General features: G+C 39.9%; 1 long non-coding RNA gene across 1 annotated transcript in view; it reads left to right on the forward strand.

The window, feature by feature from the left end:
• The window catches only part of LOC108446820, a 47028-nt gene that overhangs the window by 21778 nt on the left and 1539 nt on the right, over positions 1 to 23711 (forward strand). The window lies entirely within an intron of this gene.

A 23711-nucleotide genomic window follows, 5' to 3' on the forward strand; every position in this document is an offset into this window, starting at 1 on the left:
CCTGCTGAATGAATGGGGATTGAAGACTTTCAGTACTGTAGAAGGAGAAGCGTAATTCCAGGGCTCACAGGTAGGAAAGCATATGCCTGGGCTGCAACCTCCAGATGCACACCCTCAATCTTAAATCATATTGGCAAAACTAGCCAGGCAAGGTTGTGCTGGCCACTAACAATTTTTCAAATGGCTGAACAGCAACAAATCATTCCTCTAGTTACCCACTGAGACCTCAATGAATAATCAGAGCCTGCAATAAAGCCTGGAAATCAATAATCCCTGGCTCATGAATAGTTAAGAACTAGACAGAGGATGGGCAAAGCAAGCATCAGCAGGTACCCTTACCGGGAAGGCACAGTCTCCATGATTTCATGTGTGTAGAACCAGAGGAAGCTTTTTTCTAATTTCACTCAGCAACAGGTGGTTAGCTGGTGCATGTAACAAGTCGAGCTTACTGGTGTATTTGGCTTTCTGTTTCTTCAGGGTATAGAAGCAGATTGTGTGAACAGGTAGATTGAGAAATCAGTTTCTCATACGTGGTTCTCTTTGATCCTACATGTTGGAAGTATATGATGTCTAAGCAATTTTCGTGGCAATGAGTTATGACACCATCTGAGGAGAAGCTTTTGGGGTAGGGTAGAGTCCTTTGATCTACGTGTGTGTGCAAATAAGTGTTCATACAGCAGGATGGCAGCTCTTTAAAGTAGTATCATTGGAGAAACACAATGCCCTTGCTCATGGTATATATGTGAATCATTCTTTTAGTAATAATACTTTGAGAATTTTTGCTCCCCCTGCATTTTGTATTCAGCAGAGTGTGTGAGAAGTAAGATATTTTCTTTGCATTCTGATGGGGAAAAATTCTCAGGACTGCTTACCTTTCAAGTGTTTATCAGTAGCAGATGCTGGACCTGATATTATTGCGGTTTGCTGCCTTTTTTCTGATTGTGCAGGTAGTGTATCTCCCAGCACTGTGAGTGCTTGACCAGGCACTTTTTTCTATGAAGAGCAGAGGTTGTATTCCCTGGAAGAAATCTCATCATCAGCCCCAAGTGTTGCTCTGTAATTTTCTCAGCTGTAAGGGATGTGGTCCTTCCAGGCACTGCTACCAAGCATGGCAGGTTGTATCCCTTTTCCCCTCATGCACTTGTGTTGCTAAGCCTTCATCAGGAATACTTATTCCTTACGTCTCTTGCATAAAGAAGTAACAGACATGCACTGAGGCAAGCAGAAACACCATGTGGCCCTCAGCATGACCAAACCCAAGGTCTAGCTCCTCTTCAGAAACACTGAACCTAGATGGGCTGTGTCTGTCTTGAATTTTGCTAATATTTTGGCCCAGGTTTGGATGATGCTTTAAAGATATTTCTGCAAGAAAAGCTGAACCTGCTAACTTTTGCCTTTCCTCAGCATTGTGGGCCATGCAGAAATTTGTCCTGGCTGTGGCTCTTTCTACACAGCATAAGGCTTGAGCCTATGCTAGTGACACACATGCAAAGGAGAAGGGATGTGCCTGTTGCTGGAAAAGGAAGCTCCTGCCTCTGAGGATATCCTCTGTACATTTCTGCTTCAATCAATCGTTCAGATATTGCCCTAAAGATTATTTGCCTTCTTTTGCTATGCCAGGTAATCCCAGTGTTTAACAATGAAGTATGCTCTTCCTGGCTGTTACTAATTAATATGTTTTAACCTGTCAATAATTAATGTGGAAATTGGGAAGAATAATACCGTGGAGGCTACAGCCTGAGATCTGCTGCCTGGCAACTGTGGTTGTGCATATCCGTTATATCAGGAAATTAGAAACTGGAGCAAGAACTGATCTGTCTGAAATTTTGTGAAATGATATAAATGGGCCCACTCAACAAACACTAGATTTATGTGAGGGTATGAGTGATATGTGTCTGGGGAAAAGATATTATCTCTCTTATGAAGGTACAGTTAATACCAGACATCAATTAAGTATAGTTCATTAAAGCCTCTGGGTAATATTATTTTTGGATGAGATCAGAGGAGCAACTTAAAAGGACTGACAGAGGGGTTATCTTGGTAATAATCTCCACTTTTGCATCTAGCATCTCATAGGATGAGCTAAGTGAAGCAGCATCTAGACTGTAACAACAATAACCTTTTCAGATGGAGAGACTGTGCAGTGAAATATAATAGTGGCTTACTGTGTTTGAAGTAGTTGCATTAGATAGGTTTATTGAGATATGCCTGCAGTAGTGATATGATAATGGTTGGTTTATGTGCTCACTCCCCATCCTCAGAGCGGTAGATTTGCCATGTTCATGGGATGTAGCTTTATCTAAAACATTTCATTTGTACTGATGGAGTGACTGGAGGCAGGGAAAATTATGGTACTCTTAAAGATAAGAGGGTGATATTTTATTGCTTCCTCGTATTTTGGTTAAAATATTCCTTTATATATTGAGAGATACAGTGCTTTAATGGAATCAGTTTGAGCATAGTTTTCTTGAATTTGACCTATTGTCTCCACGTTTTGAACCCCAAGTGTAACGCACTGGTTGCAGGAAATAAAGTAAGTGTTCAATAGGTGAGGTGCCAATGCCAATTGAGATCCAACATCTTATTTCCAGTTAGTGATGTGGCTGTCAGGCAAAGGGACAGAAGAAACAAATTTCTTCAACACACCTGGAAGAAACAGGGTAAAGCTTGGCATGGAGCCTAAATTTGCAGGGCAAACTTCTGAGAATGTCTCGCTTTCCTAGGTTCTGCTGCCAAAACAGGCTCCACACTTGCATTTTGACATTAAAACTAACCACTTCTGGAAATGATTCCTCTTTTCTATTTTTCTGGTCTTTCTTGTGAAATCTTCTGTGTCTCCTTGCTTCTGCTTAATTTGTGTCACAGCTGCTCCTGTGGAATGAAGCATGAGGATTGTTTGCAGAGCGGGCTTGGGGCTGCAGGAGGCAGAGAGGGGACTGGGCATCGCTGGAGGCACAGGGCAGCAAAGACCCCCAGGGGGCTGCTGGAAGGTGTCAGGAGGGAGAGAGAAGTAAGGATGGCCTGCATGCCTGTGGCAAAGCTGGGCTCTCTGGGGTCATCCTTTCACCAGGGAGAGACAGCTAAAAAGGAGAGAATAGAGAAACACTCCTCAGGATAGGGTTGTGATTTTAAGTCTCTAGATGCTAAGACAAACAGTGTGCTGCCTTTCAGAAAGTAGCTTGCTGAAACTGCAGCTCTTTAAGTGGGATGATTTTTCCATGCCACTTTTTACTTCTTTGTTTAAAGTTAAAGCTGTATCAGTGCTTAGCATTACCAGCACTGGTGCTTTAACTTGCAGACCCTATTTTCAGGGGAGAAAAACCATCTTCATTCTCCTCAGATACCCCACCCCCTTAAGGTGAGAGGTTATTGGAGGGATTCTTACCAAAAGAGGCCATCCATGCAGCCCACAGGGCCCTGCAGAGGACCAGTGCTGCCAGGCACTTCTCGTTAAATGCTGTGCCATTGTCATCCACCTCTTCCTGACTCACCACCTCCTTCCTATTCCCTTCTCCCTGCAGCAGGGAGCCTCAGCCTTGCTTGCTCTGGGTATAATAACGTCTACAGCTCTCCAGAGCTTGACACAACCTAAAGTAGGCTAGGTTTATGGCACTGTATTTCAGCTAATCCTTGTTCATATCTGGGGTTTTCTGTTTCAGAGAAAAGTCATGTCAAATACCGTATAATGAGAGAAAACTGGAAATGCTGTCTTACTGGAAGGATTATTTCCCATGGGCTGTTCATACCATCATGCATGGTGTTCGAGTTTTCTGCTTCCACAACTCTCCCCAAAGCTTTTGGGATCCTCAGAAATCTTTTTCTAGTAATTATTCTTTTTTGAGGATTTGGGTCTTTTCCACTACCTGTGTTAATTGGACAAACAATCGCACACCACATCCAGAGGAAAGAGATAATCCATGGAAGTTCTTAGACTTGAGGGGGATATTCAGAATAGCATAAAAGCAAATCTGGTGATACAAAATGAGGCAAAGCAGAGTCATTTCCCAAAAAACCCAGCTTGAAACATCCCTATTAACAAAGTTTCTGCACTCTACTTAAAGAGCTGGCAGTAATATAGCCTGCTTCAAAAGCACTCAATTTTACAGTATTACCTGCCTTGCTGCACTATAACCAGCAGAGTTCTTTGTCGGGCCATGCTGTGCCTCAGTCTGAAGCACCCATCATCTCCTATGGAAGAGAAGATAAGAGAGAAACGTATTTCATGGTGCCAGACTCTGGCCGATGCCCAGCTTGCCCTCATTTTCAGGGCAGCCCTGACGCAGATGTCTGCTGTGGGGTTTTGAAGTAACAGTGCTGGAAAAAAAGGTGTCTGTGGGGCTGCTTCACCCTTTCAGAGCACAAAGATACTCACAGCTTCCTGAAATAGAAGGATTTTAATTAGCTAATCTACCCTTCTCTCTCCCCCTCTCTGCCCTTTTCTTCCAGCTTTTCAGAAAGTAACTTGCTGAAAGTGCTTTTCTGTTGTGGTCTTACCCGATGTTGTTTTTCAGGTTTATTTGCTTCTGTCTACATATGTGAACCTGATGTTTTCCTTGCCAGAGTGCTGTCCTTCACACGAGAGCAGACTAAGCAGGCTTTGCTGAGCTGGGTGAGGCAGAAGGACTCTGTATCTCTTCCTGACGCCTCTACTTTAAGCTTAGCCTTGGCTGCTGCTGTTACTTCTTACCACCTGAGGTCCCACTGAAGCCTGAGTTCCTCTTCCCTGCAATGTACAATTAAATTAAGTCAGCATTGTTCCCCAGAGTGTGCATGGTGCAGAAGGAGGAAGAACAGGAAAGGTTAGATGGTGAGCTAGTTATCCTTTCTATTTATGCTCTTAAAGAGATGAATCAAGAAAGGCACATTAAATAGCGAATCTCACTACAGCTTTTTCTGAAACATCTTTTCTGTGAGGCTGAGAGAGACTTCTGAGGTTGATATTCTCATTAGACAGTGTGCTACTGAAGGGCAGCTAATTAGCAAAGCCACAGTATTTTGGCTGTTACGGTAGGTTCAATCACATATTGCAAAAATATGGGAGAAATGAGCGTCTCCCAGTCTGTTTTCAAAATGCTTCCTTTTCTTCAGGCTGGGTAAATACATAATTTCAGGGTTTACTGCAGTTCATATCAATATCCCAAATTCTCACAAAATATATATGTAATAATTTGCTGTTCCAGCACAATTTCTGTAAACATTTAATCTCCCACGGTTTTTGTGTGTATGTGTTGCCTTTTTCCCCACTGCTTGCATTCACTGGACATCTATTAATGCTCCATAACCAATGGAAAGAAATAATATTTTGAAGTCGTGGCACTGGAGGCAGGAGCTTAGAATGACATAAAATTGTCGTGATGATTTTTTTTAAATGATTAAAATTTTTCCAGATTAGTTTTTCAGTTTATGTGTTTGAACCAATTATAAAAACTAAACAACAACAACAAAACAACCAAACACACCAAATAAACAATCCCCCTCAAGACTCCTGCAACCAAACCTCCATAAAATAAATGAGTATGAAAATATGATACATTCATTAAAAGACCCACAGACCTTTATATCTTCATCAAAACTTTGTGCAGGTATGTTGAGCATGATGAGTTCATCTCCTTACACTGCCTTTCCAGATTTCTTCTTAATACATTATTTTTTTCAACCACAGTTCATCAAGATTTTCTCCTCTGTAATGTCAGAATCCAGATGATGACTGTCCAGCACATGGTCTGTAAGACCCTTTATGATCTTCTTACGTTTCTCATCTAGTCCTGTTGCATATCTTAGGGGTCTCAACAAGCCTTGGAATAAAAAGTAGGAGCATATGACAGCAAACCCCATTGCTATGGAAGGCATAAACCAGAAAAGACTTCATAAGAAGTATCTGCATCCCTTTTACTGGGTGGATCATTGAGACACAGCAAAATGCTCCAACCTTGGTCACCCAGAAGGTGAACAGCAGAGCCAGGATGAAGACCCATGTATTCTGAGCTCTGATTTAACCTACATCCCACTGGACAACCCTGACTTTGAGGCCCTGTCATCTGGAGAATGTTTTTTTTTCCCTTAGTAAGCAGCAGACCCCCACAGAGATCTGTGAGAGCAATCCTACTGAAAGCAATGAGGATGACTTAGGTCTTATTTTCTTCCCCCAGTAGTAAAGACAGAAAAAAACCTTGAATCCCCCCATTCCAAATAGAGTTAATAGATGGAAGTGTAAAAAGATACTGTCTTACACAAAGAGTGAAAGATACATGAGCCAAGAAGCAGCAATAAATTGTATGTTGATGTTAAGTATCCTGCTCATAGTAGTGTAACTTTGTGGATCAGGAAATTCCTGCCCTGAATATGTGTGCTGATTCACCAAGAAAATGTGCAGTGTTAAATCACTGTGTCATATTTCTTACCCACGCTGGGGTTAGACCAGAGGTTGCAAACTGGGTTGTCAAAGCAGCACATACGGGATTTCACCTGTGAAATCTGGCTCTTTTAAACACCCATTCAAAATCTATCTTCACTTAAAGAAGCTAGAAGGTGGGAAGATATGCCAGCAGAAGGATCACCCTGCTGCGTGTGTGTTTTGCAGCTCTATTTCCCCCATCATCTTCTTCTGGCAGCCATCTGAAAGCAGGCTACAGATGAAGTGGACCTCTGGAGTGAACCTAAGGAGCCATCCATATATTTTTATGTGATGTTTCAAGGACCCAAAGAAATAAGCAGTGAACATCCACAGCTCTAGAGCTTGTAAAAGCAACACTGTTGTATTTAACATTTCCTCTGCAGAGTACTTCAGCATTACTGTAAAAGTAATAGCAGATTATGCCCACAATGTGCAGTAGACAATTTCCTTTGATACCTTTTGGGATAGAGTCAAGGAGAGGAATTTTCACTGCTATCATAACCCACACGGCTCTCGTGATTCTCAGTGTATTTTGTTCTAAAGAGGAAATAATATGATTGAAGAAAATGACACTGTTGTGATGTCTTCAACTGTTTTCCTTTTTTTAAAGACGGCTTGGTATCAAAATGTAAATGAAGACTATTAGCAGAACCTAGAGTTAGGAACTCGCCTGATGGTTTGTTGAACATGGACCTCAGACTTCTGTAGCTTTTTTGTTTTTTGATTTTGTTTTTCCTCAGAAACATTTACCATGAATAACATTAGGTATATAGATGCAATTTCTCTTGAGGGATAACCTATATTTAATGAAAAATGATTGAAGGCTACTTATTTTGGAAGAATTGGGTTAAGTACAATTGGTCTGCTACAAGGCATTTGCCCTCTGACATACTGATTAGAATATTCACAACCTGAGCAGAAATAGCTGTTTAAAAAGCACTGAAGGAATTATCAGTGATCTCATTGAATTTTAAAAATCTTAATTTTCCCAAAGTCAACATTGAGAAAGATGCCTCCACTCTTCTGTCTTACTGTTAATGTGAAAATTTGATAAGCACCAAGATTGTACTCTTTCAACTGAAGACTGGTGCATGTCACCGAAATGATGTGATATGATTTGCAATATCCTCTCTTCCGAGGCTTGATTTGGCAGCTTGCATTGGTGCTGTGAGGCTCAAGTAGAAGGTGCTGCATTTGACATTTCTGTGACCTCTTGCTGTCTCTTTTGTAAGTACTTCATTGGAGTTTTGTTGCTGGTCTTGCAGATTCAAGTAGTAGTTGTCTAGGTATTTTTAAAAAGAATTATATTCCAATTTATACTTCAGGTCTTGTTCCTCATTGCAGGCAAATGCATATTAATAGCAGGAATATTATATGTTTGGCAAATTATATCAGAGTTGAAATCTTCACACGCAGTACAAAACAGCTATTTGTGCTGAGATGGATGGATGATTATTACCTCTTTGTTTTCTTTTTCATTATCCTTTTGAATTAAAATCTCCTTGTAAAGCCATTATCCTTGCTTTAACAGCTCTCTATATTGAATATGTCTCTGCATCTTCTACACTTTTTACCCCCCCTTTGCTTAGATTGAGTTTTAATTTTCTGTGATTTCTGAGCTCTAATTTCCTTGTCGTTTCATATTTGTACAATGTCCTGTTCAAAAATTTAGTATGCGCATACTCAATTTTGTTTCTGAAATGCATGTAGGACAAAAAGTAGCAGGAACCTTCTCTAAAAATTATATTTACAGCTCTAGTGGCAAGCACTCTCCTCCTACACTGGAAAGTGTGAAAAACTGTCAAGATGTGAGTGTGCATAACAATGCTTCTGACGACTGGAGCTGATTTATTTTTTAACCATAGCTTCATTTTGTCAGTTGCATCAAATAGAACAGGAAAGAAGCTCTTCCAATCAAACCCAGCAAAACACAGACTACACAACTACTTAAAATTACAGCATCTCAAACTGCTCCACCCTATTCTGTAGTGCTGCATAGACTGAACACAGGTACAATCATACCAAGAAAGACTAGTTGTGACTAGGTATAATTCACTTTTCCAGTTCCAAAATAATCAGAAGTGGTCTCCCTATGTGTGACAGTACTTCATGACCTCCAAAATTCTTCCTACTACCTACTCTTGAGGACAAGAGCAGAAGAGGACCTCAAAATTGCCACCTGCTACAGGAAGGAAAGAAGAATGACTGTGGTTGTCATTGGTGTCATAGATCCTTGCAATGGCATTAGGTGCACTCCTTAAAAGATGACAGTGTCTTAACACGGAGGAAAGCAAATAACTTCTCTACCCCCTGTTGGTTTCTTTCCAACATGAGCAGGAAAGAAACATCCCTTCCTGTCCTTAATTTAATGGTTGATTTCACCCTAATCTTCTGATACATAGGTTTCATCCTGTGCATCAGCCAGGCACCTTTGACAATGTGAGGATAGTAAGGAGGCTAACTTTCCATAGCTTCCTCATTACGAGCCACGTCCTGATACTTCTCCTTGTGCTCAACACTATTTTACCAAGGGCTGATTCGAAATGTGAAGTCAATGCGACCCTTGGCTGTGATTACAGCATATTTGGAGTTAGGCTGTAAATGAATGGTCCTGTTAGAGGAAATTGGAGTTCTTGTGAAATAGTGTCATTAATTGAAGTAAAAGTGTTGTAATGTGGCTTTGTGTCACCTGCATGAATAACAAAATTATTTCAATTCTGTGTATGTAACATTTTCCTGCAATGTAGCATTTTCTTTTTCTGCAGGGTTTTCTGTACTTAGATACATAAAACTGTGTCCCCGTTCTAAAGGGAAATATCAAGATACAAGAAATGACTGGTTTAGTCTTCAGTTTGTTTAAGAACTTTAGCTGACTATCCAATGGAAATTTTAAAAAAATCTAATACTTGCGAGAAAAAAACATAAAACCTTTGGCTACAACCCTGGTTTATTTTCTCCATTTCATGGTCTTAAACTACTGGTAGTATTAAGGCTGAATCCTCTAAAAACCCATCTTATCTCAAAAGGAACTAGTATGAAATGGAGATAGGAGAAATCTAATACTGAGCTTCTGTCAAAAAGATGCAGGTGTGATGCCTGTTTCCTGCAGATTTCTGTGATAACTATTTCTCCCTTGTGACATGTTCTCTCCTAGCCTTCAGGTGGGTTGGTTTTTTTGTTTTGTTCCATGAAACTTGTTTTTGGAGGTTTGGGGGCATTTTAACGGAAGTGCTGATTTGATTTTGCAAAGGTGTCCCGGTATTAAAACAAAGCTTCTTGAGCTTATTAGATGAGATATCTTTCCTTGGTTAAAAGAGCTGCCAGGATGGTACCTGCTTGGTACAATTGGGAAGAAAACCTACCTGACTTTTCAGCAGAGGATTAAGCACTCTTAAGCCTTCTGTCTGGTTTGTGAAATATCCCCATGGTTGGTCTTTCAGCGACTGATTTCTTAGGTGCTTACTGTGTGCATTGAAGACAGGCCTGCATTCAGCCTCTTCTCATGGGGCGTTATCCACCATTCTTCTCCTCTTGGGTTTCTCCAGCTCTGGAAATGACAACAAAGTGGGTGTCCAGCACAGGAACTGGGAAAAAGGAAAAAAAAATGTAGAAAATCTCCAACAAGGAAACAGCATCAAGAAATGGTAGCTACTACCTCCTTTGCTAGGCAAATGATGAGTGGGAAAGAAGGTTCATGGAAGGGTGAAGAAGTGCTAGATTCAGGTGTTTGGAAACTTGGGAGACGGAAAATAATGTCTGAGCACTTGGGTGGGCAGAAATCAGAGGTGGGATAAGAAAGAGCAAGACCAGTAAGGGCTGAAAGGGGCACCAAGGGGAAAGAGACAAAAATTTAAAGTGAAGAACAGACATAAGCAAAAGAGATGGAGGTTATTCAGAGGCATATTTTCTTTTTCTTATGCAGTGTAGGAGAGTACTGGCTCTGAGGAAGCTTGTGCTGGAGAAAGGATAAGGAAAAGGGAAAGATGGGAGTAGGAGGAGGGAACAGGTTTTCCACTGTCAGCTTCTGTAGGCCTGACAAATAAAACACCTTTTGCTTATCTGGGGAGCACGTACAATTTGTATAGACAAGTGTCATTGTTTATTTTCAGTGGATAAATAAGTTTGCTATGGTAGGTGGGCATAGCTGCTTGAAAGTCTGTTATAGGGACATTGCTCAACACCCCTTATCACCCCTGTCCTTCATGTTTTGAGTGGGTTACGTCTTCAGCAAGGACATCTTGTTTTTCTAGACCTTAATTGAAAAACTTGGCGGAGCATTTTAGAACTGATTTAGGAACTGCAAATGAGCGTTCTCAGACCACATAATTCAATATCTTGGAGACCTCAGTTTGTGAAGTCAGAGACCTCTGTTTGTAAAGTCTCTGTCAGTCATTGCTGTGCAGAGTACAGCTACATAAATACCTTTGTTTTCTATCCTCACCGCTTCACACTTGCCTGTTTAGTTTCTGTTGGATTGGTAGCAGAACACTTCACGTCTGGGAAGTCACACCTAGCCAAAAAAGAGTTGTGGTCCCTGCAGGACTTCTCAAAAAACTTTGGAATGTGTTTCTTACATGAAGCTCAGGGAGGGGTTTCTCTTGTGAGATGGCAATAATAATCCCTTCTTTGGTCTGTCTTCTAGACATGTCATGTAGTAAAGAGCTGGGCTAATGTTCTCTCCCCCCGACCCCCTGAATGCTTTACTCTCTACTGGTGTTTCTCCTGGTTTTCAGTTCTTAATGTGCCAAAGAGAACAGCTCGCTTTTGACAGTGAAATCACATTTGCAGGGATTGAAAAAAGAAAACATTTGTCCTTATCTTGTTCCTGAAGACACCAACTGCCCCAAAATGTGCCATCCTCTATATTAGTTTTCTCAGTTGTCCTGTCTCATGTTGTGGATGGATTCTCTTTACACCCTCACATCAATTTCCTCCTGTCCCTGGCATGGGACAAAGAGGAACAGTTCAGAAAGATACACCACTTGCATTGTTTATTTATAGCTGAGAGGAAAACAAATGGAGAACTAAGCAAATAATGAAAGCAGATTTTCTGCCACACACAAAACAGACTGGAGCTGTTAACACAGCCAACATGCTTAAATCCAAAAGGCATAGCATTTCAGTGAAGGAGTGGGATCAGATTAGGGAAGAAAAACATTCAGGTCTAAAGCTTAGCTAAAATGTCTGGTAGAAAAGGGAGCTGACATGGATTCCTCCTCTGCAGACAGCTACACCAGAAAAGAGAAAGATAGTGTGGTGTGAGCAGGTGATTCAGGTGTCAGAGAGGGCACTGATTCTTCTGCAGACAACTAAACCAGCACTGGTGCTGCCTTGGAGGGACAGACAACATGGAGAGATATTTAGACCTGAAGTGAAACATAATCTCTACTTAGAGATGGAGATATTTATGTAGACTGGCCAAAAGGGTGTTAAGATTGAACCGAAGCTATGTTATTTTCTGAAATACTGCCTTCAGCTGTCTCAAAAATCTCAAGGCAGTGACAGGAATGAGCAATTTATTTTGTCCTCTACCAAACAAAATCTGGGGATGAAGAATTGCATCGCATTTTGGAAACTATATGGGAAAAGGAGCGTAGGTGCAGGATGACAGAAAAGAATGCAAGAAAAGCAGCTGTGTAAAAGTGAAGCAGATACTGGAGAGCATAAATGACAGGTTAACAGACTAGAAAGACAGTGAAGCACAAAGGAGATACCAAAGACAGATACATGATACATAAAAAAAGTTAAACCAGATTAGAAAATACATTTTAAAACAGAACAGAAAAAATTGGCATTGCCTAAATTCTTATCTCCATACTCTGTTTGGTTTGTGATTGTGATTTAAGTAACAAATTTGTATGGTGGGCAGGTAGCTGCAAACACAAACCCCAGTTTCTAAATATTTTTGTGATTTGTGATGATTAATGTGTCCTTTAGGGTACATAGTCTTTCTTTTGTTCCCTCCTCCAAGTTCTTTCTTTCCTTTCTTTCTTGAAAGAAATTTTCTGCATTATCTGCTTTCTTAGCAGTATCAGTGAGACACATATTGTTTATCTATCATGAGGAATTAGCAGAATAGCCAAGTACTGTTACAAGATCCCATGACTTTACTCGTGGTTACATGTATGCATAATCTATGTGTAGATTCCCAGTGCCTGCAGAAGAAATATACAAACCATTAGTCCACATTGGTCCTAGAATTGTCACTGAAATGAACTCTTTCTTGTAAAAGTTTATTATGTTAAAAGCAGAAACAGGGAGAAATTTCACCCTGTTCTCCTGAAAATAGATTCTCCTAGCAAAATGAGAAGTATTTAAACATGGATTTCTCATAAGAAAACAAGTATTTGCAAACTTACTGCTGAATTTTTCATAGGGGTACAGTCCATCATTTAGTCCCCCTGGGCAGCTAATCCTCACCCTTTGAAAGATATGAATAAATCAATTTAATTTTACAATCTTACAGGTGGCTAAACTGAAGCAAAGCCTTCACTCCTTGGACAGCATAGATGTAGTCAGTGCTGTAGATATGCAGTCTTCGATCATGATAAAACACCTGTTTCAGTCCTGAAGGAGGCTGGAGCATTTGTGGTGTAACTGCAGAGAGCAATGCAAGAAAGTGTGTACAGAGTAGTTCATCTATTTTAGAGCTGATTAAGAATTAGACAAAGAATTTATTTTTTGGAGCATGAGTCATTTTGATTGAATAGTAAACTGTAAAATCAATCTTGGAGGAATGGAGATTTATTTACAGTCTCTTTCATTAAATGCCTTTACTGTCCTTTCCACAGGTTACAGTAACTTTATGCATGAACCAATATTTCTTCTCAAACACATGCAAAATATCTTTACTTACATGATCTATGAACTGGACCATGAGACTGTGAATCAGGAAGTCCCATTTCTTGTTCTTGATGTTGTCTTAGGCTATAGAGCCTTGGGCAAATCATGTTAAAATTTGTTGTATCTCTCTGGCTTTTGCGAGGAGGTAGATCTGTGGAAGAGACAGGCTTTTGTTAGAATAAGCTTGAAAAAATAAATTGGTCTTTTATTTATATAAGTGCTCATTATACTGGTGATAGCATAAACTTCAGGACTGTTGTGGAGAATCCTTAATCATTATGTGGCTACAGTAGTGGTGATACCCGTGACATTTTCTTCTTCTGAAAGGTTTAAAGGAAGTCATGTTTCGGGAAAGATTGTTGTTAAGCTGTGAAAAAGAGGACTCTAGTTCCTGACCATGATCAGGCTGTTGAAAACATGTTGCTAGTGTCCACAAATCTCCATCAGGGTTTTTATCTCAGGTTCAACATACAGTGAAAATCTAAACTAGGATGTGTACATTATGTTTACTGAGTAGATCAAAATGGAGTTCTTTCTTCTGCCAAACTGAAGATCTTTGCTTCTGCATCTCTTGTGAGAGAAATATGCATTAGCCTCTGCAGGCACATCATTGTCTGTTGGTTTGTACATGTGCAACTGATTGCGAAACTGAGATGTATGTCCCAGAAACAGAACACTTTTTTTATGGATAAGGTGGGAGACTGGGTGTTGACTGCCCACTCTGTCGATTGTACATATGCAAATCTGAGTTGGAGAGTAATGTTTGGTCTGGGGAATTTTGCTTGAATTTAACACCCAAACATGGCATCAGGGAAGCATACTGAGAGGAAGTTGTTTATTAAACATATGCTCTGTGTGTGTGTTTGTGCATATGTATTCTATGGTGGTGTTACATATACATTTTATATATTAGCTAGACGGGGATGAAAAGAATGCTTTTTTGAAAGGTTTAATTTCTGGTGTGTTGAGAGAGAAAGAATGGATCAATTTACAAAAAGAACATACAGCAACAGCAAATCAAACTGACAGTTAAAAACCCTATAAAATTTCTAGCACATTAGGAAAGCATTATGTATCTCATTACATTCAGACTATGGGAACAGAGCAAAGAAAAGATGGCTAATTACAAATGCTCAAACACAGCACTTCATGCAGATTGGCTAGGATCATGAAATTAATCAAGTATACACATTGAATGAGCCTTCAAAGGTCAGAGAAAAATAAGCAGGACATGTGTAAAACTGATCTTCCCCCAAAAGCAAATACACTGTACAAATGCATGTCTGCATCAAGACACTTTGTTAGCAGTTGACAAGACTTTCACACATGCTCCTGTCTCCTTAGGTGCATTAAATCTCCCTTTTTCAGAAAGAAATTATGGAGTGGGGAAAGAAGCATGTGATCCCTTACAAAGGACATTTGGAAGTCAACCAAAGAGACCTTGTTATGAGTCTTTTTGAAAAAATGTTCAATCCTCTCCCACATGCCCTGTCTATTAAGAAAATGACATGATAGGGAACTTGGCAGAATATTGAATCTGAATGTGTGTGAGACTGCAACACCCCCAACAGCTAAACTACCTCTGCTGCTGAGAAGCCAGCAAAAGTCTCTCCTCCATTTTTATCTATGGGAGTTTAAAAAAATTTTTGGACGAATGTGCTTTTTTGCTTTTGTTACTGACTCAGAAAGTATCTGCTGCCTTAATTTGATTACAAAGGGAAGATTTTTTTGTAACTTCTCAAATTATATATCTTGCACACATAATTTTACATCTTTTCTCAAAAGATCCTCTGCTAATGCAAAGGACCTCTATTTTGTCACAAAGGGCGCTTTGCAAAAGTCACGTTTCTATAACAACCAAGTACACCTTTTCAATCCAGAAAACATGCTCTTATTCTGGTCTTCCTCTTTCTTTTAGAATCATAGAATCATTTAGGTTGGAAAGGACCTTTAAGGCTGTAGAGTAAAATCATTATACTAACATTGCAAAGTCCACTGTGTTTATATAAATGCTGCATCTACATGTCTTTTAAATACTTCCACTCCACCATTTCCCTGGGCAGCCTGTTCCAAAATGCTGGATAACATAGACAGATACCCTCACGGATGAACACCAGGTTTACAAAGACTTAAAAAGTTTCACAGTTTGTACATATATTTGAGAGACATGCAATGTTATGCAGACATATTGCTTTCCTCATCTCTTCAACTAATCTAGAAATGAAGGCAAGAATAGAGGAAGAAATCTGCTTTAGAATGCCTACATTCTTTTTAATATGATTCTTCTGAAAAGCCAGTGGAGAATATTAAGTAGGATCATCATTGGATGAACTGTGTTATTTACCTGTGTGGCTGGGATCCCACTGTGCCTCTCCTTTCCCTTTCTGTGCTGGGGCTTCTCGAAGCTGCTGGCAGCTGATGGAAGAAGAGCAGTCTTCAGGCAACTTTATATATGTTAGGGGACTAACTGAGGCAATTTTCAAACCAGAGACATGGGTGAAATTGTGTAAATTTTCTTCTCCCCATTTTCCTCACAAATTTCTCTCTAGAGTCCTTAAAAGTACTCAGAATTTGACCCGCTAACTCAAATAAGAAGGCACAGTGTAGTACAATTTAGTTTGTGACCTATCTGTTTGCTAAGTCCTGTTACCTTTTTAACTTTATAATTCACTGTCTGAAAAAATACCAATGGTCTTAGAATTGCATTGTCAAAAATGGAAAACTAGCACAGATGAATGCACACAAAAAGCCACAGCATGCAACTCAGCCTTGACCCTCTCCACTTCCATCTGTTCTCCCCAAGTAAATTATTACAGTGTGGGCTCTCTACTTAAAGTGCTGCTGCTTGTGAAAGAAAACAAGCTGGGGTAAGCTATTAAGAAAATAACACTATTTTGGCTTTAAGGCTAAAGTGGGGAAAAAATAACTTCATTTAGGCTACTCAGAGACTTTTAAACCTGGAGCTGGTCTTTACTGGTGTCTGTTAAATGAATAAACCCCCAGCTTTTCTCCAGAAATCTGTCAGAACTTCAGATGAACAGCTTTTGATGTATGCCATAATGATTGCTTTGGAAGTTGTTGAAGGCAGCAGGAGTGAAAATGCTGAGGAAAAAGTCTGTCCTCCAGAGCTAGAGTGTGCTGGAGAGAATCTGCTGCAAACAACCGTTGTGGTAAAGGAATTGTCCCATCTCTCCTAAAGTGCAGATTGAGACTTGAAAGCAAAAGTGCCTTTATATGTGCATCACGACATTTTGGGTGAGTTCTTCCATGTTGCTCTGTGTACCTTAGTCAAGCTGGGTTGTGGCCTTCCTTTGTAGATGCAAGCAAGGGATTTGGAGGAGGAGATGACAGGTGAAAGAAGGAAGAGATGGAAAAGGATAGCTAAGAGTTGATCTTTTTGCTTTGGTGCACTGCTAGAGGTCTGAAAGAGAAGACTATTGCCAGTGGTCAGTCAAGTGAGAGCACACTTAGCAGTGTACTTTGCAAAACAGAAGCAAAACATCTGGCAGCATTTAAGGTTTTAGGTCTGTCAAGATACTGCATTTCCTGAGTACTGCACAGAAGAGGAAGAAGTAAGGACAAGTCCTCGTACTGAGTTGACAAAGGAGGTGGGATTGAAAAAAGGAAATCAGTAGTATAACCCAGTTGAGATCCTTGCCTGGGATAATGCAGAGAAAGAGAAGAGCTGATAGACATATCCAACATTAGTGATCCCAACAAGACTGTAACAAGCATCATAATGGAAATGAAGAAGTAGTAGAAGTCCTTGATCAAGATGCAGGATCCACATATGTTGCTGTTGTACCAGGCACGGCGAGAAGAACGACACGGAATTCAAGTCCAGGATAAATGGCATTATTTAACTAATTATCACCTCATTTATATAACTTGGTTCGCAATAGAGGAATGACATTATTGGGTGCTTGACCATACACCTCCCAGAGTGATTGGCTGAATGCTACGACACCCATTTCAAAATATTTTCTTCAGTGTGGAAAACAAGACTGTGCATAACAAGTTTGCACCTGTGAGATAAAGTCTTGGTTTACAAAAGCCTCTACACTGTTTACAGCTAGCTTGCATGAGGAAGGAGACTCTCACAAGCAGCTGTAAAAAGCAAGAAAATTTCTCTGCTAACCTTTCCAGCATCTACACACATATGCTATTCCCTACAGAATTGCAGTGAGACACCGGGGTCCTACTTTGAGAAAGGCGTTGTGATTCTGGGTTTGGTTGGGAGAGAAATTTCCAATACAGAAGGGAAAGGGCTAATCCTTCTCTGCAATGGATGTGGAAGTCCGTGTGCTCTTCTGATCACCCCTACTCAAGAAAGATAATTCAAACTGGAAAAGAAAGGAAGGAAGGCTACTAGAGTAACTGAGAGAATAGAGATCCTTATCTTGCAAACAGAGATTAAAGGCATATGCTTTCTTTAGTTTAGCAGTATTAAGGATGAGCAGGGATGGGTGCCATCCACACACACATCAGGAGAGTAAACACTATGGAGGGATAAAAAACACATTAAGACAAAGAATGATGATAAATGAACGAAAGATCTGTCCTATCTGTTAATGACAAAAATTTAGAAATTAGAATAAAGTTTTTAACTGTCAGGGCAATGCGGAAAACCCCTCTGTGAAGGTTTTAAAAAAGGAGTTTGATAGGTTTATGAAAGGAATTATTTGGTGCCTTGGTTAAGACTTAGAGTGCTGTCCCTGATGGAGCGGACTTGCCTGCCTCATCGCATGTTCCTGGAGTGAATAGATGTGTGTTACCAAGCTGAGATCTCTGCTCTCCTTACATGACTTTGGAAACAAAATTGACTGACTAGTTAAAACCAAGGAAAATAATTTGTATGACCACTGACATCCGTTTACAGGAGAGATTCCAGAAAATCTTGTCTAGCCTTAGAAAAAAGCAGGCAAATAACAGGAGAAGATCAACTGTACAGAAAAGAAAATAAAAAGGGATCAAATGAGCATGTAGTGGAAAACAAGGATAAGGTCTTTAGATAAAAGTTTAATGGTAGGAGACAGAATATCTGAGAATGCAGAAGTCTTGCTCTCAAGCGTGAGTGCTAGGGAAAGTGATGGAGTGAGTAAGGCCACTCCTTAAGAGTCCATAAAATGGGAAACAGGACAACTTTATGAACTGTGGCTACTACTACTCCAGAAAGAAAAAAGCAGGAGAGCATAGAAAGAATTGATGGTGATGTGAGTGTGGCCCTGAAGCTGTGCTCAAGCTGAAACTTCCCTTATGTAAGAGCTGTTAGATGACAATTTGTGCTCAGGTGAAAACTGAATGAGTTTTATAGCATAGATGGAGAAAAAGCTCCAGATTGGGCTATTTTCTTCATACGGGCTGAGATGTTGCATGGAGTTTTCTTGACTGAAGTTGACTTCAGAAATAGATAATCCACCTTTGCAGTGGCAGCAGTTGGCTAATGTTGAGTTGGTAAGCTGGCCACAAAAGTCGCCCTAGAAGGTATTACGTTGTATTTGGCACGAGAAGACTTCGCTGGTGAGTAGTCATGGAATAACACTAACATTCCATTTGAGCTACAGGTGTCCTGACTCCCTGACCTGCACTCCTTAGATATCACAGAGACATCCATGCAAGAAAAGGTATTTAGGGAACTTGCATCTCTGGCAGGCCCAAAGGGTCTTAGTGGAGCTGCTGGATGAAGGAGGAGCCAACAGAAACTATGGAGAGCATTGCATCAGTGACCAGATGGACTTCATCTGCCCTGTGGCCCAGCCTCAGTATGATTCTGGCAGTGCTGATAAGCAGCAGACCTACGTCAGAGAAAAGTGAGTAGATCCCACTGCTGTGGAAGAAGACCATTTAGAGGCTAGTAGCATATGCAAGATGCTGGCAAGACAAGCAGTGGAGTATCTTGCCAAGATAAGCCAGTACATTAAAAGATCCCGAGCTGAACACGATCAAACATCTACTGTGTGTGTTGCCAAGACCTCAGTATGTTGAAAGGAAGATAAATGATACCAGGAAAAGACATTACCGATGGAAGGTAGCAGCAGCTGGAAATAACTGTCTGAGTACTAGAGGTAGCTATGTGGAGGAAGAAAGACAGCATAGTTTATTGCATTTTTGTCAGGAATATGCCAGTGGTCCACAAAAGTACTGAGCAGGATGTGTTACAGTGGGCAGTTGAAAGATTCATCTTGCAATCATGAATAGACCTCAAAAAGTAAGCAGCACAGGAGATTATATTGTACGATTAGCTGTGGGTACAGAGTGGGATTATTTTAAAGGGGTGAATGTGAATTTCAGTGGGGTTAGGAGTTAAAAGTTCATTAGTGGATTAGAGTTTAGTAAGATAGAAACTTCTAAAAATTTGGTGTGACTCAAACTATTAATTTCTTTCTTTCTTTGCCCAGGAGTTTGGTTTGATGGCTGCATTGAAAAAAAAAATCCACTTCATGCCCAAATTTGAACTTGGAGAATACTTTGGTAGGGGCTGAGATCAGGCAGCTGGAAAAGTTAGATGCAGCAGAAATGAGACAAGCTTGAGAACCTTTATCTGGGAGATTTCTGAACTCTCATTTAACAGAGTGAGATAGGGTTTAAATAACTCAGATGAAACTTGGTTAGATGCTGTATACATTACAGCTAGTCTCAGATGAATTCTTTATACTGGAGGGTCATATTTATAAAAAAATTCCTACTTATAGGAATGAAATGGAAGAGACAGGGATTTTTAAAATTGATTGACATCTTCATGGTACAATTCTGCAAATCTGGCTGAATATTTTGGTCTTTACATGACAATAGATCTCTTCTGAAAATCTGTCTTTAAATATATGTTTCAAAGACAAAGATGTTATAGTTCTTGTAAACAAACTTATTCAGTGCCTAATCTCTTGTTACTGAAGTCTTACAGACTCAGGAGTTTGTAAACTCTGGAGTCTCACAGACTCCAGGATAAGGTAGCTATATGCAACTTCCCCCAACATATGTCACAAAGTGGGCTTGGGGACCCTTTGAGAGCTTGTGTGTGGGCAAAAGGCAATCCCTGTCCAGTGCCTGTGAACCTTCAGAGACTCTCTTTAATGCACTCACAGGGACGTAGTCCAAGAGGCTTGGAGTTGCTGGTGTAGTTTTGGATCAGTTCTTGCACTTTAAAGCTCAAAATTATGGTCTACCCCAAAACAAAATAAAAAATTCAGGATTATAGCCCTGTATACAGCTGCAGGAGAAGAAAACCCAGAAAGCTTTAATAAATATATTAGATGCTTAATTGTTCAATTTAGTGCTTGCTTGGTAACAAAATCAGACACATATGGTAATAAGGCTGGTTTTTTACTATTATAAGACACTTTGGGACATTTTGAATGTGCAGGGTGCAATGGTATATTAAACCAAATTGTAGTTCTGTATTTGACAATTTGGCTTTGTTAGCATAATACAATTTGTTTTTATTGCAGCAGTGAAGAGGGAAACGTTTTGATAATAATTTGCTTTCATTATCCATTTATATTGCTTCTTCCCACTCAATATTTTATTTTTATTTTTTAAGCAGAACAGAAAAACTTTACAACCAAAGGAGCTGATTGAAGAAAAAAAAAAGAATTCCCAGTCTGATTAGTTCTGTTTTCGATAATTAGTAAGGAGATTGTTGATGTAAAAATACAGCTATAATATCCATCAACTCTTCACATATTCCAAGTATGTTTACAGGAAAGACTAAATATTATATTTTAAAATAAGCATGGTAGTAAAAAGTTATTTCACTTGTGATTCTCTCAGGATGTTAGAGGGAGATGGTTTGGAAGAAATTGTATCTTTTATTAGGTCAACTTCTATAATTGGAAAAAAAAAAAGAGGAGAAGCATATATGAGATCTGCTTGGTTTTTTCCCACCTGTATCTGCCTTGTCTAATAAAAGGTATTGTTTCTTTCTTCCAATCTTGCCTCCTTTAAATATCTCCATTCAAAATCTTGCTAAGATACCATTTGCATCTTGCTAAGATATCATTTGCATCTTGTGTCCCCCAGTCTTTTCCATTATATTCAGCTAACCCTAGATCTGTTAATTTTCTTTCAGAGCCCAGACCTTCCTTACGCAGACGGATTTTGGCCATCTGCATGGGTGGCCATGGATAGCTCTGCCACTCCCTGTTCTGTTCAGCCACTCCCTGTTCAGCACATTCTGTTGCTGATGCCTTGTCTTTCTTTTCTCACAATCAGCTTGCTCTTATTTTTTCCCAGTGTCAGCCTCAGCAAAAAAAAATCCTTTTCCTTTACAGGTGGTCTGCTGACCCACTACCTTCTCTGTATTTTGTCTCTAATCTGAAGGTGGGAGACACACCAGGAGCAGGGTGAAATGTCCTTTTGGTTATCTAGACTTACACCCCAAATGTGCATTATGCTCCTACTGTGGGCTCACTGTTTCCTGTAGGGGCAATCATAAGGACATGGCATCCTGCTAAATCTGTGTCCAGGAGATACCTGTATAGTGGTCTTGTCCATACTTATTGTGTCTGATGGGGGGTCCTACCTGCCCACAAGGAAGGAACAATTTAAGTGTGACTTAAAATCTGTGGCTGTGCATCCTTTGCTTCCTTCAAAAGGAGAGAATATCTGGATTTTGGTATCCAACATTAACCAGCATTTTTGATTCCCATCTCATGGCTTTGAGTTGCTCTTTTTGCAATGTATGCATAGTCTGCTCCTGCTCTTAGCTGTGGTCAGTCATTAAATAAGATGGCGTTATTCAGCTAATTAAAAAAAAGTCTAGCAGGAGAATGGAATGTAGACTTCTGCAGGATGTACAATTAACCTTAAGTGAGTGAGGAAAGGAAACATCAAATTAACAATCCAGCTGCCGTTATTCTGTCACCATGCTTGGCTTTCCTCTCTGTGTTAATCAGACAGATTGTTACATGCTTTGAGAAGTTTAGCGGACTTGCCGTATCAGCACAAAGCAGAATCTCACTGAGGAGACCACATAGCGTTTCCAAAAGCATCTGAAGGAATTTATAGCTTGTGAATTACAAAAGCAACCCTAATTAGTCCCAAGAGGCAGTTGCATAAGAAAAACTGAGAAGACTGCCTCGTCATACTTGCTGCCTCCTTGTGATTTTCATAGAAGATTCTGATAATGAATGTTTACTAACAACTGGAGCTCAGAGACTCTACGCCTAATAACACTCCTGAGTAAACAGCATCCTGTATTTGCAGTCCCACAAAGATAGGTCAGATACTGGTGCTTTTGCTATGTGTCAATATTGCCACAGGAGCTCAGAGGTTTCAGCTGGAAGATTCTGTAGCCACCTGGGAAATGCCTGAAGGGAAATGCACGTCCTGGCAGTCTAGCAGCAGCCAAACCACTTGGCAATGTGTCATTCCTCAGGATGTTTTTGTTTTTTTTTTTTTGAGGTGGAGGTTTTGTTCTAAGCTCTGGAGGTATGAATTTTTCTCGGTGCTTTTCTAATGGGGTATGTTCCTACATTTCGGAAATCAAAGAAGTTTTGCTATGGTATGGGTGATTTCAGAGAGTAAGGAGCAGGGATATTGGTGAAGGCTAATCGTCACTCCTGAATACTTTTTAGGTCTTATCATTCTTTACCATTCCCTGCCCCATTCTCAGATTTTGAAATGATGCAAACCTGCTGCCTGCAAAAATCTAGGGTGCCTGAATTTAGAAATTCCCCCTTTGTGGGATCAGAGGTATAGGGATGATAAGGTGAGGCCCATTGAGAAATGGCAGTCTGAGAACTCCCTAATCTGTGACAAAGTTATGAGTTTCAGTCTAGTAACCATTTTCTTGCTGTATGCTTCAAAAACAAATGTGAAATCATGCAGTGGCTGCCTTAGGCTTTGCAGACCTATATGCCTTGGTTTACCAGTCACTAGGAACACTTTTACACTTTTATTTGCTATTTATCTGAAATCCCTCAGGTCAATATGCATTAATCAGTGGCACCATGAATCAATAGGTTTGACATTATATGAGATATAAGAAGTTATCTTCTTAATCCTATAATTTACAGTTGTCAGCACAGTTTTGATATTTTTAATTTCTTATATTGGGGTGGAAGTTTCTCAGAATAGTTTTTCCCAAGTAGATATTTTCAAATGTGAATACCCACAGTTAGGCATTGTGTATAAGTACTCAATTTTTCACTAGCAATGAAGAAAACAAAGTGACTGGGGAAATCAATGGGGATTGCTGGAAGTTCTGTACTTTTTTTAAATTCGGTTGTTTATTTGGTTACTTATATATGGATTTATGTGCTTGTCATTAAGCACCCAAGTACAAAACTCTTGGCCTCGGGTAGTTTGGGATTTTGCTTCTATTTATCTTGATTAGTAGATGATTGCAAATCCCTTACAGGAAAGTGAAGAACATGTTAATTCTCTTCACTAGTAAAAAAGAAATATTTGAATTAACAGCCTGATGATTAAAGAGTTTTATTAGTTTTAAAAGTGAAAATTTACCTCAGAGGTTCAG

The sequence above is a fragment of the Corvus brachyrhynchos genome, unplaced genomic scaffold (assembly GCF_000691975.1).
Source record: "Corvus brachyrhynchos isolate BGI_N302 unplaced genomic scaffold, ASM69197v1 scaffold94, whole genome shotgun sequence".
Taxonomy (NCBI): Eukaryota; Metazoa; Chordata; class Aves; order Passeriformes; family Corvidae; genus Corvus; species Corvus brachyrhynchos.